This window comes from Rutidosis leptorrhynchoides, chromosome 9, assembly GCF_046630445.1.
Source record: "Rutidosis leptorrhynchoides isolate AG116_Rl617_1_P2 chromosome 9, CSIRO_AGI_Rlap_v1, whole genome shotgun sequence".
Lineage (NCBI taxonomy): Eukaryota > Viridiplantae > Streptophyta > Magnoliopsida > Asterales > Asteraceae > Rutidosis > Rutidosis leptorrhynchoides.
Window position 1 is genome coordinate 369,576,037 of NC_092341.1, and position 16,945 is coordinate 369,592,981.

General features: G+C 33.9%; 2 long non-coding RNA genes across 2 annotated transcripts; both read left to right on the forward strand.

Annotated features, from left to right (window-relative positions):
- Positions 1-5,903: 5,903 nt before the first annotated feature.
- On the forward strand, positions 5,904-8,418 carry LOC139866191 (uncharacterized). Its single transcript, XR_011765291.1, has 3 exons — positions 5,904-6,009; positions 6,453-6,583; positions 8,228-8,418. It is a non-coding gene; the product is annotated as an uncharacterized lncRNA (long non-coding RNA).
- A 113-nt stretch (positions 8,419-8,531) lies between these two features.
- LOC139869436 (uncharacterized) lies at positions 8,532-12,098 on the forward strand. Its single transcript, XR_011766060.1, has 5 exons — positions 8,532-8,714; positions 9,318-9,380; positions 10,212-10,337; positions 10,411-10,931; positions 11,809-12,098. It is a non-coding gene; the product is annotated as an uncharacterized lncRNA (long non-coding RNA).
- The last annotated feature ends 4,847 nt before the right edge of the window (positions 12,099-16,945 follow it).

The following is a 16,945-nucleotide window of genomic DNA, read 5'->3' on the forward strand; positions in this document are numbered from 1 at the left end:
ATGTACTAACCTTTCGAAATATATCATAGTACGTTTTATATTTTTAAAACAATAATTATATGTACTTGTGATTTAATATATATAGCATAAACTTTATTTAAGTTTTATATACATTCTTAATTTACATTATGAAACGTTTTCATAATAGACTTCTTTTTAGACTGAAATCCGTTTTCGTTCGTTTGTAATTAAATCAATTAACTATTATAGAGTTTATCCTTCTAAAACTAATTATATTCAGATCACATATTTTATTACTAGAACTTATTTTTATCTTAAATCCTTATAAGTTTGTGTTAACTTGTTTAATAAAAATCAAGTGTTACTATATCTATTAATTGTATTCGAAACCGCTCAATATATAAGTTCAATATACTTTGTCTATATACATACATACACAATTCTCATAACATGTTTTGTTACGTAAATGTTTATCTATAACGAATATGTATATCATCATATGTTTAATATTTTGCTAACTTTTACAAGTCATAAAATAGATTTCCTAAAACCGTTTAATGTTTTGTTAATATTTCTCAAATTAACAATCACACATATGTATATATTCATACATATCTATTTACACATAATTGTTAGTGAATCGTCAGGCATGGTCAAAGGGTAATTGATTAATTGAAAATATAGATTTCAAAGCTTTCGAGACTCAACATTCCAAATTTTGTTTATCGTGTCGGGAACATATAAAGAATAAAGTTTAAATTTGATTAAAAATTTCCGGGTCATCACAGTAGATCACTAAGCTAGCCTATGCTTCTACTAATTGAAGTTACAAGACTTATACACTTTGCAATGATGATCCTAATACAATACTAGGACATACATTACACTAAGTAAACTCACAAGATTAATGATTTTGATTAGTAAGTTTACAATAACCAAATTCTATATCTATAAGATTATAGAATCTTCTCTTGCTTGATCGCATTTGAGTAGTAATTAGAGCCCTTGTGATCTCTGGAAATAAGCCTTTGAAATATGCAAGAGGGTCAACTTCAAATTCTCTTCAATGCTTGCCTTTTATATTAAGATTCATAATATAGCCGTTGACACACGGTTGCGTGCGTGCTCCAGTCCAAATTTGGTATCCGTTGTAGAGCCGTTTGACTCAAATTTGAACACCACATTTTGGCACCTTTACTCCTTCTAGCACCTGCAAAAGAAACCAAACACCCTATGCAAGTACTATATGCATTAAGTGTGTGAGATTTGGTCTTATTGTGTGAAAGTGACTTGACATTCCAAAAGTGGTAAACCGAACATTCTTGGAGAAGTGTCTTGATTGATATTTTGGGAAATCTCATTTTGGTCAAGACTTAGTTAGTCACATTAATGCCTTTGGTTCAATTCTAAAGACTAGTCACTATGTCATTAACTTCCTAGTTTCAATTAATCACAAGTCATGTTCCATTTGAGTTTAGGTAGAGATTAATTGAATGATGTCTTTCTAAGATAATCATTAAGTATGTAGAGACATCAAAGTTAAGTCATACTTGAATAAGCAATCACACTTAGTTACTTAGACTAGACCAAATAGACAATTGACTATAATTTCATTGTGAACTATTTTACACTTAATTTATTGGAGTAGGTTAGTTACTTGAATCCTAACTAGTAAGCACATAGCAAGCATGCTGATCAAGTTGACAAATTTATGAGTATTAAACATATTAGCAAGTAGCAAGTAATACTCACACATAGCAAGAGATAGTTAACCTAAGATCAATCATATAGATATTTGCACAACTTGTAATTTAAGATTTTAGCAAGCTTACTTGCAATATAACATATTGCATGATTAATGTGTAATCACACATTAATGTCCAACACATGCACAAGGGAAGAGCAATCTCTATTTGGGACTTGGTGACCATCCTAAATGTATCTAAGTGTATTTTAGGATTACAAGTCTTTACTAGTTACACTTGAAAGCATTGTTCTTTATTTTTCCTTAATTAATCACTAAGTCATCTTTAATAGTAATTATTGTTCTAGTGACATTTGCTTAAGTGTGTTGGTACTTGATGATCATACTAAGGATGTCTAGATAAGAATTAAGATCACAAGTTGTTGATTAATACTTATGTGTTATACCTAATCTTGGTTAATTTGTTATTAAAATGTCATTAGGCGTAATTAACCACGATTAGTGTTTTTATGACCAAAACTCAATTGAGTATGGAGAATGCATCTATTCTAAGCGTGTTGAGAAAGGTTTCATGAATTATAGATGTCGGTAACTAGTCAAACTTTATTTGGTCAAAATTGGTAACAGAGAAAACTGCGGTCGCACTGCGGTTGACCGTGGTGGCGACCGTGCAACTTGTTTTCACAAAACTGCGTTGCAATTCAGTTTGGAGTTCAATGGCTGGCTATGCGATCGACCGTACCTTGACCGTGTATTTAGCTGAACTTTAATTCTATTCTTTAAGCTATGTTTGACTTGGTCATTTGCAAGATAAAGTATGGATTATTGACCTTGCGTATTTTATGTTAAGATGTCTGTCATTACTTATACATATGTATGTGTCATCATCAAAACATATTCTTTGGTTAATCATCATACTTAAGTTTATCGTTTAGTTCATTAACCAACATTCAACCAACAAAATGAAACTAGAAGAAGCCCTAAAGCTTGCTAGAGCCTTTAGACCACTTCCAACGAAAGCGCCCTGGATCTCGCCCGGCTAGCCGCACTACAGGGTGCCGACGGCAACGAATCCGCCCTCGATTTTGGTCGGCCTGTCTTGGTCCGCCTTGGTTTTCATCATTCTTTCAGCACAAATGAGAGTTGGCGTTTTTCGTTGAAATTGAGCTGTTGCCAACCAAATTGGACCGTTGCCAAAATGCAACGTATATATTATTTATCTATTTTAAATAAAATTTTACTCTATTCACCTATAAATACCTTATCAGTTCCCATATCGTTTACACACAACTTTCTTCTTTCTTTTATCACATTTCTCTCTTTAATTAATAGTATTTTTCTAAAGATATCCTTAAAAAGTATGACATTATGACATAATTTCGGCACAACGGAAGCTTCAAGGCTTCATCTAGTTCCAATTTTGGGTAAAACCTTTCTCCCACGTCGTTCCTACCTTCCTAAACATAAAGATTGGAACTTGATCCGAGTTATTCTTGAGGGCCCTTTCGGGAGGCTTGGGCCGCTCCAGGTCGTGGTTGAGTTGCAGGTTGGTTTTGGCCATAAAGATTGGAACTTGATCCGAGTCGTTCACGAGGGCCGTTCCTGTTTAGAAATTACGACCTCACTAATTCCTAACACACACCCAATAAAAGACATTACAGAAATAAGAACAATCTACAACACAAAAATTTAATGTGGAAACTCCAAAACATGAGAAAAACCACGAGCCTCCAAAGAGAGAAATTCACTATATCACAAATTGTTACAATGACATAGACGACTCTCCTAAGACAACCACACTCTCCAAAGTATTTAACTAATACAACTCTCAAATAAGGGTAAGAAAGAAAAAAAATAATCAAATACTTAAGGTGTATTGATTGGTGCAAGTTGGAATGAATTCAGTGAACTCCTTTTATAACTAAGGATTTCATCTCCAACTTCTTCAATCCAACTATGTGGGACAACTTCATTTTATATTCAAAGAGGTTACTCCTCTTTTCTTCCATCCATCAATGTGGGATAAGTAACCATACCATTTTTCAATCAAAAATAAACCAACAAATCTCCACATTTTTTATAGAAAAAGATAACCATACTTCCACATTGCAAAGATAACCGACGCAGATGCTTCCTCGACGACAACTTCAAGATCCTCATATCCATGTCGTTGACATTATCTCCTAAGAGAAAAAACATTGCATCCTCATCGAACATTGTCAAGACCCGACAATCATTGTCTTCACAGATAATCAGAACTCTAAACAGAATTATCATACTCCGCCATAAAGAATATAGCACTTAGAATATCACATTCCAAGCATTTCACATCGGCACATGTTGTATACCCAGCTGAAATGTTATGGTGCAACTTCTCGTTTGGCTTTCCCTGGAAGTTTCATCAGCTATAACATCTATTTCCACCACACACCCTGCATCAACGCCAAACCAATGCCCATGTGCAATTTGTGGAACCGCTAACGAACATCCCTTTTCATGGTGGCGCGGACACATCATGAGGATGACTTGACTTCAGAGGAATTCGTCACTCTCCGTAACAACGGAGACAATGTTAACGTCTTTGAAGCCATTTGCCGAAATAGTTCCACCTGGACAATTAACCCTTACATGCCCAGTCATCCCGCACCCCCAGCATACCAGATTCTTTCTAGAGTTTCTCTTCCGCCTATCCGAACACAACAATACCGTACATTCTGATGACGAGACTCCGTTACCTTCCAGTCTTTTCTCTTCGAATAAGAGCTTACTCAATATAATTCTAATTCTTACTAATTTAACGAATATCATGTTTGGTGTTGTGGAGTCATGGTAGCTGTGAATTTTGGAAGGAAATGAATACGTCTTATAATTTTGGAGGCAATAGTTTAGAGATGGGAGGCATTTTAAGATCATATTTTGTCTTTATGTCTTTAGAAAAAAACAAACCGTCTTAAATTAAAATGTCTATCTACTTACAAATAAAAGATATAATAAGGTTTTCAAAGAAAAAAACAAACAACACCTACGTCTCTTTTAAATGAAGGCATGATACGTTTCTTTCAAATGAAGGTAGGACAAGTTGGGAAGACTTGTTACTTGTTAAGAAAGGGTTTTGATGACTCAGCACATAGTGGACATGTGGCGGGAGAAAACGAGATAAATGGAGGACATGTATTGGGGTAGTGTTCGGTGGAGCCAGCAGACAGTACACACGTGGTAGATCGAGGGAAGGAGTCGGGTAAAACGTAGTTAGGCCACTTGCTATGGCTAATGAAACACCACCGCCACCAGCCGCCAAATGGTAACCACCACCACTAGCATTTCGTGAAAGCTGTAGCCAGTGGCCCCTGCAACGGGGGTAACGGGACTGATAGTGGGCCCCGCTTTTTTTTCTTTTCCAAACTCAAATTCCCCATTTATTACTTTTTGATCTTTTCTTTTTAACATCTACAAAAATCTAATAATTTTGAGATGAACTATACCATTCCGGCACCGGCGACGGAGGCGAAGATGTGTTCGAAGATGACCGTCGCCAACCCTGGGTTGTGTGAGTTTGTAGATCAAGAAGAAAGTTCAATAATGGTATGATTATTTATTTTCACTTCATATTTTCAAATATATAGTAATCTGTAATATGTAAATATATTATATAGTTTTAATGGTGGTGTAGTCAATCAGTAAATGATCTTTTTCTTGGGATTTTTGAAGGTTTGGATGAATTATTCTTGATTTTGTTTGTGTGATGAAAACTGTTGAAAACTCTTGATTTTGTTTGTTTGATGAAAATTGTTTGTGTTTGATTTAATTTTTAATAATGTAATGTTTTTATTTTATTTAATAAAATGTTATTTGTATTTATTTATTGCATTTATATAATAATTTTAAATCTGTTAAAGTTTGATATGGAGTGTATGATATTGAATGTTTAGTGAAAGGGATGTGAAAAAAATGTTAAAGTGTTTGTACTTATGCGACGCTAATGTGAGAGAGAAAATGAATGTGAATGAAAATAAGTCCACCACGTGTGAAAAGATGAAGCAACTGATATCTCCCATTAATTAATTACCTAAATGAATCAGGATCGTTGGATCAGCATTCTATTGAGATATTTGCTAGTATGTACGGTGAAGGTCTTTGCCTGGTTTAGTTATTTTTAATACATAAATGCGGCGAACTAATCTCAATCGCTGTTTCTTATTTTTTTTTTTTACGTATTTCGATTTCAAGATTTAAATTACAAAACTAGGGCACTTCTTCACATGATCGCTTCACATAATTGATTATATTCACAACGATTTTCGGTTGAACTATTCATGTCGATTTCTAATTGACAACTGTTAAAGGTACGATCATAATATATTTGTGGTGGATTAATAGTATTACAAGATTACAAGATTGTTCAGAGATGATTGTAAGAGATTCTATCCATCTTGTAACCAAAAATTCATTCATCAATAAACGATTAGCAAAATCTCGTTTTTATTGAATAATTGGTTTTTTATGTAATCGAATTTAAAATCCAAATGGAACATTTGTAATCGATTAAGGTTTTTTTTATTTATTTATTAATATTAGAACAAGTGTGAAGATCTTCCATTATTAAAACAGGTGTGACAGTTTAGAAATTGTTGCATCACTTATTTGAACTTTTTTGCTTACTATCTGCTTATTCTGCTCTTTGATGATCATTCTTTCTTATTACACCTGTACCTGAAATTATGAAGGTTATGGTTAAAATTACAAAACGCTATATGCTTATATATGATGAGCCTAAAAATGTTTACAGCTTGCGAGATTTTTATTCTATTCCATGAACAGCAGCGAGGAAATAAGGGAATTGTTTTTGCTAGCTATCCTTTTGCACTCACCAAATATGCAATGAAACTTTTCAAGCCGATCATTTTATGGTGCTACCAGGTTTGTTATGGTTTCTGTTATAGTAACAACCTTTTTATGTTTGTCTTGCAAAATTAAGAAACATTTACTACTCCGTATTTACTATGAAATATATCTATCTATCTATCTATACATTATTATTATTATCTATAGTTTCTATTATATTGCTAAAATGATGTGGTCATTATTATGCTATTTCCTTTGTTAAGAAAAAATCAAAAAGAAAAAGAAAAAAATCTAAGCATGGTGGGTGATGTCATTAATCTAAATAATTTTGAATTGAAATTAAATTTTATTAATTATTATTATTATTAAATCTTATTAATAATTATTATTTTAATTATTAAAATTAAATTATTTTAATTAATTATTTTTAATTGAGTACGAGAAGGTATAAAAGTTAGGCAGAAGGAAACCAATTCTACATTTATATTTTAATTTACACTTTTAAAATAAAATGACAACCAATATTATCTCTTATGATTGAATGTGGATTGTTTAATATGCATTTTAGGTGTTTGATGAAATGTTCAGGTCACGAGTTTCTTAGTCGGACTATGTGGTTCCACGGGTATTTAAACTAAATAACTTTAGTATTTACGTTCACTTAATACCTAAAAATATCATTAAACTGTTTCGTTTAAACAAACCCGTGGTTCCACGGGTCATTTCACTAGTTATTTATTATAATATTATAAAGCACGTGTTATTATGCTTACGTGTCATTTTCTCAATTAATCAAATTTAAATTGTCCTACGTGTCACTCTATTATTAAACCAAATTAAATATTAAATTAATAATTAATTAATAATATATGTCAATGGTCTTAAATTAATAGATACTCCGTGATTGTTACCTTAAATAAAAGATAAAGATAGATATGTAATCATCTTAATTATTAATTAAAAAATACTTTGTGATTTGTTAAGATAAAAGATAGATATATAAGCAACTTAACTATTAATTAAAAAAATATAAATACTCCGTGATTTGTTAAGATAATAAAGATACATATATAAGCAACTTAGCTATTAATTAAAAAAAAATACTTCGTACAAAAACACAATCGGAGGATTTCTTCCCAATTAGTATTTTTTATATACAATTAGATATGTACATAAATATTTTTTTTTAACAATTAATTTCAAAACAATTTTTAAGGGCTCGTGTTCAGTGTTTGATAGTATTTGTCAATTGAAGTTATAATGATTAAACGGACTCATAATCTATGCGTTAGTATTCAATACTAATGTTTTCGATACAAATGTTATCAGTTATACAAGACTTTTTTTATTGTAATTGTATTATACATTTAATAAGTATCAATGTTAACGTTATCGACTACTAATTTATGCAAATGTCGTGCAACGCACGGGCTCTTAATCTGTGCATTAGTATTTAATACTAATGTTTTGGATACAAATATCATTAATAATAATGGATTTTTTTATTGTAATTGTATTATACATTTGATAAGTAATAAGTATCTATATTTACGTTATCGACTACTAATTTATACAAATGTCGTGCAACGCACGGGCTCATAAAACTAGTTGGAAATATATCAGGTTATATAATACCCGGTAATAGCTTTTGTTCGTTTGTTGCTCGGATAAAAAATTGTACGTGCAATGTATCAAATGATTGAGCCATATGGTTACCAGGAATCCAAGATCGTGCTCAGATGTGACAGTAACGGATATAACGATTTAAAACAGTCAACAAGCTCACCTCAAGTTCGATAACCACCAATCAGTTCAGGTTTTTGGTGTTACTGTCTCATCCCCTGGTGACAGCCCAGTTACAGACGAAATTCACGAGCAAAATTCTCAAGACTTCACAATTCATACTCTCAAACTCGCTTGCGGTAAATTTATACATTATAAAGCACATGATTAACGTTTTAATTATATAAGACCGGTGTGTATTAATACTTAGCATCTTAAATAACTCGTCTATAGGAGATGATTGTGTTTTGATACAAACTGGATGCTGGGAGTAAACATACAAGATGTGGATTGTTGACCGGGTCAGGGAATAAGCATTGGATACCTTGGGGAAGATGGTGCACCAGCTTGTGTTTCAAACATTACAGTTGGTAATACAATGATACATGACACAATGACTGGAGTAAGAATAAAGACATGTCAGGTAATTAAGTTATAATATCCCCCTTTGAAACAAGTTAGGTGCCATAATGGTTAATGGATCAAATTGTGTTTGGGTCAAGACAGAAACTTTATAGTATGGGTCAACAAACTCAGATCAAAACGCCTAGACTTATGGGCGGGTCATGACTAGCTTTTTTAAAATTTAAAACACTTCCTGGATGAGAACAGCTCAATTAACTTAAATTTTTTTTCCCTAAAACCTGTTTGATTTCTAAGCCTAAGTGGACGTATATTTATATATATCCGCTGAAAGTACTGTATTAATCGACCGGGTTGAGTTGATGACTAAATCACCAGCAATTTTTTGTTATGCTCTTTATCTCTATATGTTCAATTTTAAAATAAAACCTTAAATGAGTAATCCTTTAAGTCCAAGGCATCATATTATCCATTAGATTAGAAAACTAGGATGGAATCCTATCGTCGATTCAATTGAATGGGACATATTGTGATATATATCAATCCAATCCCAAATTTCCCATCAAACGGATACTCCCTACTGTCTAATTACTTATAAATCAATCTATTTTTATTTGCATCCTTTATCCAAACCCTTATAACTCTAAACATCTAATTTCTACAGATTTCTAAAAATAAGAAAATAGCTGAATCAGGACCTCCAAAACTGAATTAAAAGCGAGTAATGGTAAGAATACATGTATCACACCGTACTTCCAATTGTTATAAAAAATTAACCTTGATCAATATTTTGTTTGTGGTTGATTGGGCGCACACATTAACGAGGGGAGGGGTATGACAGGGTTTGCTGATTCAAAGCTTAACGGGTATTTTTTGTTTAAGGCATTTGAAAGTATGACCAATTTAGCACTTTCTTGTATCGGGCTAAAGCTACAAAAGACCTTCAATGTAACAAGTGGTTGTGGGACTCAAAAATGCATTTGATATATCGATACTAGATAACAACGATCAGGATGCCGATCAATTAATACCTGATATTTTAGCACTCTTTGCTTTAATTTGGGTTTCTTGGTCCCCGAATGGAACATACAAGGCCAATTACTTGGGTAAAAGCATCGAGTTACAATTTCTATCGTCTTTGAGAACAATCAACATGTCTTTTGTGAACACAAAAATAATACTATGGCTCTGTGAACCTGTACAATTATGGACTAAAAGTGCACAATAGTAGTGGCAAGATGGGTGGGTTGGTTCAGATAAGTAACAGGTCAGAAGGGGAGATTTCTTATGTGCATCAAAATGGGTCTGGTTGACAGGAGACATATTTTTAAGTCTTTAGATACATTAATCTATTATTGTCTTGTGATTCAAAAGATTGTATTTTGTGTTCCATAAGTTTGACCCATTTTCTTTTTGAGTAAATTTCAGATTTTCCTAACATAACCCAAATATTTTCTAAGTAAATGGGTGGATATTTGGATCTCTGGCTGACTGAAAACAGTATAATTTGAAAATTTAATTATTTTTGTTCACGCAGAACACTTTGCTATGATCTCAGGAACTAGCATGGATGCGCCACATATAGCTGGAATTGCAGCTCATGTGAAGCAGAAGCACCACCCCTCACTGGAACCCAGCCTACATCAAGTCAGCCTTGATGCAACATCAAAAACACATGATAGAGGTGCTGGTTATTTGATTTATGATTAAAAGTGCCTAATTATAAGTATATGATTATTATTATTAATTAATTAAAGGTTGTGAAGATTATCTAGGGTTCTTGTGCACCACACTTGGGCTCAACTCGCAAGAAATCTTAAACTACTACAGGCACCAGCTATGAAACTACAAACTTGGCCATTCATATTCATACTATATCTAAACTCACCCTTCATCCCAGTATCTCATATTATAAGAACTCAAACTGTGACCAGAATTGTCACAAATGTCGATCATGAAGAGACATACACGATCAAAGCTCGTATGTCAGTATGTCACCAGCTGTAGCCATTGAAACAAGCCGTGTAGCCATGATCATTAAGCCGGGAGAATCTTGTAAGTTCTACACCACTCTGATCGTAAGGTCAGTGACCGGGACCTACAGTTTTAGGGAGGTTGTTTTGAAAGGAGACCGTGGACACAAGGTTGATTTGTTTAGGAGACCGTACAGTAGTGGGCTGAAAGTGATTGGTCAAGAATTGGTTATCTTTGCTTAGGATTCAAGATGAGCCAGCAATAAAGTCTCCGAAGAGCATGACTCATATTCGCTCAGGATTCTGTAAGAATCTATCCCACCCTTTTAAACTAGTTAGTTCATAATAATTTACTGTTTTGGATCCCGCAAATTTGTGGGTCTTTATTGTATCAACTAACCAAATCTCACTTGCATTGCAACTGATCTATTTAAAACAAAATATGAATAATTAAATTACTATAACTTCATGCCCTAATCTCACAAATTTTGTGTCAATAACTAGTGGAACTGTAAGTTCACGAAATTAATTGAAAACTACACCCATGTTTGAAACTCAATAAATTTGATAACTGTTTTACAAAACCCTAAAAGGGGTTGAAGCTGAAGAAAAAAAAAGTTGTGATTTTGATGATCAAAATTGATAGTTCAATAAGAGTCCCTTTTAAGTTGAGCTTTTAACCCATATATTCTAACAATTCCAAATATAAATCAAAGAATTAAATAAATAATACTGTCATAATCATAATATTAGTATCAGAAATAACACCCAACATTCATATCAATAAGATCACAGAGGTCGATGTTAATAGCCCAATTCGGGCCACTTAATGAATCACTTGTTGCCCTTTCTACACATTCTGCTGGATTGTTACCAACACTCTCATTATTTGCCATTACTTTACTTAACACGTTTTACAAGTCTCAACCCGCAAACACTTGAAACGAACCCACAAATCAAAATTGGAACTTCTAATTTAAAAAACTAATTGAAAATCACACCCATACGTGAAAACTCTATAACATTGATTACTTTTTTTACAACACCCTAAAAGGGGTTGAAGACGAACAAAAAAAGTTGTGATTTTGATTATCAAAATTGATTATCCAATAAAAGTTGACAGATTCTTGAAATTGAGTGGGCTACATACCGATAATTATAATGACGTTTCCTAGCTTAAAGTTTACAGAAGGGGAAGGAACGATCGTAATAGATCAAAGTTGTTGGATGTGTGAAGGATATCAAAAACAAAGAAGAATTTCGTTGCAGCTTTAAGCCACGACGCGGCTCCTCCAGTCATGGCGAGGCTCAACACTTGGATTGAGGTTCGAAAGTGCAAAGCTGGCGGTTTCGAAATCATGCCTTAAGCCACGGCGCGACTCCTTTAGCCACGATGCGGTTTAAGCCTATTCGGGAGTCTGACGAGAAAAAACGCGTTTTCTTGCTCCCCAAGTTGTTTCTTTGTTGTTTTATGCCTATAAATACATCATATTGTAAACCTAAAGTGTATGTACGAAAATATCAATAAAAATCATTCTAGTTGGCCGTGGACTAAAGCAATCTAACCGATTGCATATAACTGCGTAATTCTTGTGTCGTTTTCTTTACTTTGTTTTATTATCGTTCGTTTGTTGTTCGTGGGATCACCAAATCTGAATTGGTGATTGTTGTTTGGGTCAATAAATTCCCAACAAGTGGTATCTAGAGCATAGGTTCGATTAAAGGGTGCGATGGCGGACGAAGGGAAGTTTAGAATTGATCGGTTCGATGGGAAGGATTTCGGGTCTTGGAAGATGCAAATAGAGGATTATTTGTATTAGAAAAAACTGCACTTACCTTTAAAGGAGAAGAAACCTGATGATGTTAAATAAGAGGATTGGTGTCTACTAGATCGCCAAGCTTTTAGGGGCGGTTCGAATGTCTCTTGCCAAAAACGTTGCTTATAACATTATTAACGAGAAGACTATGTTTGAGTGCATTAACGCACTTAGAAACATGTATGAGAAACCTAATGCTGCCAATAAGGTTTTTCTCATGTGTCAATTGTTCAACCAAAAGATGAAGGAGGGTGCTAGTGCTACGGATTATATCAATGATTTTAACAATCTCATCTCAAGACTTGCTTCGGTGGATATTGTATTTGATGATGAACTTCAGGCACTGATCTTGCTTTCGTCTTTGCCTGAAAGTTGGTCGGGTACCATTACGACGGTTAGTAGTTCTACGGGAACTTCTAAACTCAAGTTTGAGGGGATTCGGGATTTGATTCTTGGAGAAGATACTCATAGGAGGAATTCCGGAGAATCGTCAGGTCGCTCTTGAATACTGACAACGGGGGCAGGAAGAACGATAAGGGTACGAAGAAGGGTAAGAAATTCAAGAAAAGGTATAACTTTAGGGACCGAGAATCGGCGGTTTGTTGGAATTGCAATCAAAATGGTCACTTTAGCACTCAATGTAAGAACCCGAAAGCGGATAACGCTAGGGTGAACTTTATTTCTGGAGATACTGATGACGCTTTGGTGTGTTGTGTTGAAAATTCGGTTGAAACTTGGATCATGGATTCTGGTGCATCATTCCACGTTAATCCTACTAAGGAGATGATGAAGAATTTTAAACTGTATCGGGGGGAAGTAAGATTGGCGATGAAAAACGCTAGACATAAGAGACATTGGAGACGTGATATTAAAGACATCCCAAGGATCCGATTGGACGTTGAAAGATGTGAGGTACATTCCAGATTTAAAACGGAAGCTTATCTCAGTTGGTCAATTGGATGAAGAAGGCAATCACACTACCTTTGGTGATCGCAAGTGGCAAGTTAAAAGGGATGGTCGTATCGTGGCATCAGGACATAAAAGGGGAACTTTATACATTGTCGAGGTATTCGATGATGATGAGGTTAATGTGACGAGTAATGTAGGGGCCGATTCTACTTTATGACACCGTCGTTTAGGGCATACGAGTGAGAAGGAGATGGAGTTGCTAGTTTTTAATGGGAAGATTCCAGATTTAAAGAAAGTGAATATCGGGTTTTGCGAACCATGTACTTTAGGGAAGCAAAAGGTGTCATTCGGGAAATCGGGAACTGCGCCAAAGAAGGAGAAACTTGAACTTGTTCATTCCGATGTTTATGGACCTACAACGGTCGAGTCACATGGTGGTTCTTGCTACTATGTCACTTTCATTGATGACTCCACAAGGAAGGTATGAGTTTACTTTCTTAAGGCTAAATATGATGTATTTGCTACCTTTTAAAGTGTGGAGAGCTGCTGTTGAAAACGAGACTAACTTGAAAGCTAAGTGCTTGAAATATGACAATGGAGGAGAATGCATCAACAAAGAGTTTAAAGACTATTGTGCGGAACATGGTATTCGTATGTTGAAAACAGTTTCGGAAACATCACATCACAATGGGGTTGCTGAACGCATGAACCAGACGCTCAATGAGCGGGATAGGAGTATGCGATTATATGCGAGTCTACCAAAGATGTTTTGGGCAGATGCCGTAAACACGACAACTTATTTGATTAATAGGGGACCCTCGACACTGTTAGAGTTTCCGATTCTTGAAGAAGAATGGACCGGTAAAAAGGTGAGTTTGGCTCACTTAAGGGTTTTCGGTTGTAATGTTTATGTGAAGACCAAAGACATTGACAAAGACAAGCTTGATGCAAAATCAAGAAGATGTACATTTATCGGGTATGGTTTGGATGACATGGGGTATAGTTGTTGGGACAATGAGGCGAGGAAGGTGATTCGTAGTCGAGATGTGATGAAAACTCGTTGTGTGGCATTAAGGTAACGGTTAATTTCAATTATGATCCGGTTATGTTTGATGAATTTGTTGATGTGAATACAGGTTCTAGTGGGAGTTCGGAAACTATTGAATTGCCGATTAATGGTGGGATCAAAACGATGAGGATGATTCGGAGAGTGGTGAAAGCTCCGAAAGTAGTGGGAGCTCTAATGGTGGAGATAGTGGAGATGTAACTCAATCATCACAACCCGTTACACCACCATTGAGACGCTTAAGTAGAATGCTCAAACCTAGTGTTGGGTTTTCTCCATCGGCAAACCATTTACTCTATACTGAAAATGGTGAACCCGACAGTTATTTTGAAGCAAGACATTCTAAAGAATTCATACAGTGGGAGCTTGCTTTGAAAGAAGGGATGGGGTCACTAATAAAGAACAAGTCATGGTCACTAGTGAAATTACCTCCAAATAAAAAGGCGTTGTACAATAAATGGGTCTTTCGGGTCAAAGATGAGTTAGACGGGAAAAAGAGGTACAAGGCTCGGTTGGTAGTTAAAGGATTTCAACAAATGGAGGGGGTCGATTTTAAAGAGATTTTCTCGCCGGTTGTGAAGATGACTAATATTCGGTTTTTTTTTAGTATTGTTGCTGCCGATGACTTACATCTAGAAAAGTTAGATGTTAAGACCGCGTTTTTACATGGGGATCTTAATGAAGAGATTTACATGATGCAATCTATGGGCTTCGAGGTAGTTGGTAAATAGAAGTGGGTTTGCAAATTAAAGAAAAGTCTGTATGGGTTGAAACAAGCACTTCAACAATGGTACTTGAAGTTTGATGACTTTATGACTAGAAAAGGCTTCATGAGAAGCAAGTCGGATCATTGTTGTTACTTGAAGAAATTCAAGTCCTCCTATGTTATATTGTTACTATATGTTGATGATATGTTGATTGCAGGATCAGACATGTCGGAGATCAATAAGTTGTTAAAGAGACAATAATCTCTTGAGTTCGAAATGAAAGATTTGGGGGCTGCTGAACAGATAATCGGGATGAGTATTACAAGGAATCGGGTTGAAGGTACTTTAACTTTGTCTTAAACCAAGTATGTTGAGAAAGTGTTAGAGCGGTTCAACATGGAAGATTCAAAGGCACGACGCGACCTAAGCATATTCGGGAGGCTGACGAGAAAAAACGTGTTTTCTTGCTCCATAAGTTTTTCTTTGTTGTTTTATGCCTATAAATACATCATATTGTAACCCTGAAGTGTATGTACGAAAATATCAATAAAAATCACTCCCTGAAGTGTATGTACGAAAATATCAATAAAAATCACTCTAGCTGGCGTGGACTAAAGCAATCTAACCGATTGCATATAACCACGTAATTCTTGTGTCGTTTTCTCTACTTTTCTTTATTATCGTTCGTTTGTTGTTCGTGGAATCACCGAATCTGAATTGGTGATTATTGTTTGGGTCCATAAATTCTCAACAACAAAATAAGAACGGAAGACTGTGAATGGAAACTAAGACATAGGTGTTTTGAGTGTTACGTAATAAGTTATACTCTTTGGGGAAGAGTATCGCATGATGATTGTAGTAAAATTAATAAATAAATAATTTAAATAATGTATTGTTTTAGTATAAAATTAAGTTATTTAAAGTTCCTTACATTTTTCTGTGATTAATTTGAGTGGTATGTGATAAGTTATATGCTTTAGGGAAGAGTATTATTGTATGATAACTGTGATAAAATTAATTAATTAATTAAATTTGTTTTTAATATGTTATTCTCGTTTGATTTTTCACAAGTCTTTCTTATGTTATTTATTTATTTATATTGACTGTATATATTTTTATTTGTGTTATATAATATTTGATAAAAATTATATGAATGTATTCGATTTTGAAACGTGTTTTTCTTAGTATAACTTTTTTTAATATTATATAACACAAACAAAATATTATATGTTATTTATTATTTATCTATAATTTTTATTAAAATGCTATAATGATGATCTCATTATTAGGCTAATTCTTTTGTCAAAAAAAAAAAATAAAAAACAAAAGAAAAAAATTTAAGCATGGTGGGTGGTGTCATTAATATAAATAATTTTGAATTTAAATTAAATCTTATTAATTAATTATTATTATTAAATTTTATTAATAATTATTTTAATTATTAAAATTAAATAAATTTGAATTATTTCAATTAATTATTTTGAATTGAGTACGTGAAGGTATAAAAGCAAGGCAAAAAGAAACCAATTCTAAATTTATATTTTAATTTACACTTTTAAAATAACCAATATTATCTCTTATGATTGGATGTGGATTGTTTACTATGCATTTTAGGTGTTTGATGAAATGTTCAGCTGACGAGTTTCTTAGTCGGACTCTGTGGTTCCATGGGTCATTAAACTAAATGACTTTAGAATTTACGTTCACTTAATACCTAAAACATATTATTAAATTGTTTCATTTAAACAAACCCGTGGTTTCACGGGTCATTTCACTAGTATATATACTAAAGGCCATGAGATACTCATAATGGCAATTTT